Raw genomic sequence first — 2,452 nt, 5'->3', positions numbered from 1 at the left:
CTTGCTGGTTGTCCTGGGGCCAATCTATACCAGTGTGATTCCCTTGTGGCACTCCTCAGATCCCCACGGCCAAAATATGGGCCACAGCCCATTGTTCTAGGGATAGAGGTAACCTCCCAAGCCTGTAGGGAAAGGAAGGAAGGCAGAGAAGGAAGAAAATGAGGGAACACAACAAACATTTTTCCTTTCCCTTCAAAATGTAGGGCAGCATGTGAGTACTACAAGCTTGGGGTAAAAGGTGCATTTATTTTAGAGGCACCAAAACACCAAACCACTAACCCAGCACTTAGGGGAGGGGGCAGAGGAAAGTAAAGTTTAAAAACGGACATTAAATGCGGAGAGTTCGACAAAGGTCGTTGACACAAAGCAGCTAAGGCCTGCGAAGGAGAAGCTGGCGTGAAACGTCCAGACTCATCTTTGCATGAACTCATTTGATCCTTCTAAGCTGTACTGTGACTCAGTAGGTATATAGACACTGCCTCTGAAAATCCCTCGTTAGTCCCCTGGCTCTGTCAAGTGAACGCCTACATTCACAGACATGCTATAAACTATATACATATAGACTATAGACACATCATTTGCATGTGGCCTGCCTGTCAGCCTGACTGAGGTGGAGAGAGGGCCCGAGAAGGCAAGCCCTCCAGCCAGAACTTCTTCACCAAAGACAATTCCACAAAAGAATTATTTTCACTTCAATTCACTTCAGATGAAAATAACCTGTGACTAATACAGAATTGGACATAATGAGTTCCTTTACCTTAGATATGCAAAAAGCAGAGTATACAATGTCTCCCTCACTCCACACCCCCAGCTCTGTAAAGGTTCTAACTTAGTAGCACTGGAGGGAAAACACAGGGAACTCAGTAAGGAAGAGCAAACCATGCTACAGGCAGAGAGCAGATGTAAAGAGAATAAACTAACATTGTTTGCATGGCATAGTAACATGAGTGGTTGCTCTGGTGATTACAATTAACATCTTAATCTAAAACAATCCAGTTTGTATTAAAATCAACTTAATTTTAATGTTTACAGAACATATGCTTTCCTGAAACTCCATTCCTTCTCCCTTCCTTTTTGCTTTACAACTTTATACATTGTATGTAAATGAACATAGATTTAAAATTATTCCTTTATGTAGTTGTCTTTTTAAATCAGATAGGTAAAAAGTTACAAACTATATGTGTGTGTATATAAATAAATATATATATATATACAGTTTTTAATCTTTATCTATGTAGCTAACCTCACTGGTGCTCTTTATTTATTCATGTGGATTCAAGTTACTATCTACTATGCTTTCACTTCAGGCTGAAGAACCCCTTTTAATATTCCTTGGAGGGCAGGTCCTTAAGAAAAGCAAAGAATTCTTTGCTTTTATTCATCTGGGAATGTCTTAGTTGCTTCTTCTTTTATGAAGTATAGTGGGGTTTTTTTTGAGATTTCCTGAAATACCTATTTTTATTTAATTAATTAATTGTTTTTTTAAACATCTTTATTGGAACATAATTGCTTTGCACTGGTCTGTTAGTTTCTGCTTTATAACAAAGTGAATCAGCTATACATGTACATATATCCCCATATCTCTTCCATGCCACTCTCTCACTTCATCCTAGCTTACACTTCCCCTCCCCATGTCCTCAAGCCCACTCTCTACAACTGTGTCTTTATTCCCATCCTGCCCCTAGCTTCTTCATAACCATTTTTTTTTAGATTCCATATATATGTGTTAGCATACGGTATTTGTTTTTCTCTTTCTGACATACTTCACTCTGTATGACAGACTCTAGGTCCATCCACCTCACTACAAATAACTCAGTTTCATTTCTTTACCAATTTACATTCCCACCAACAGTGCAAGAGGGTTCCCTTTTCTCCACACCCTCTCCAGCATTTATTGTTTGTAGATTTTTTGCTGATGGTCATTCTGACTGGTGTGAGGTGATACCTCAGTGTAGTTTTTTTTGCATTTCTCTAATAATTAGTGATGTTGAGCATTCTTTCATGTGTTTGTTGGCAATCTGTACATCTTCTTTGGAGAAATGTCTGTGTAGGTCTTCTGCCCATTTTTGGACTGGGTTGTTTGTTTTTTGATATTGAGCTGCTTGTAAATTTTGGAGACTATTCCTAGGTCAGTTGCTTCATTTGCAAATATTTTCTCCCATTCTGAGGGTTGTCTTTTCGTCTTGTTTATGGTGTCCTTTGCTGTGCAAAAGCTTTTAAGTTTCATTAGGTCTCATTTGTTTATTTTTGTTTTTATTTCCATTTCTTTAGGAGGTGGGTCAAAAAGTATCTTGCTGTAATTTATCTCATAGAGTGTTCTGCCTATGTTTTCCTCTAAGAGTTTTATAGTGTCTGGCCTTACATTTAGGTCTTTAATCCATTTTGAGTTGATTTGTGTGTATGGTGTTAGGGAGTGTTCTAATTTCATTCTTTTACATGTAGCTGTCCAGTT

Source organism: Neophocaena asiaeorientalis, unplaced genomic scaffold (assembly GCF_003031525.2).
Source record: "Neophocaena asiaeorientalis asiaeorientalis breed wild unplaced genomic scaffold, Neophocaena_asiaeorientalis_V1.1 scaffold1019, whole genome shotgun sequence".
Classification (NCBI taxonomy): Eukaryota; Metazoa; Chordata; class Mammalia; order Artiodactyla; family Phocoenidae; genus Neophocaena; species Neophocaena asiaeorientalis.
Note: the sequence above shows the minus strand (reverse complement) of the source record.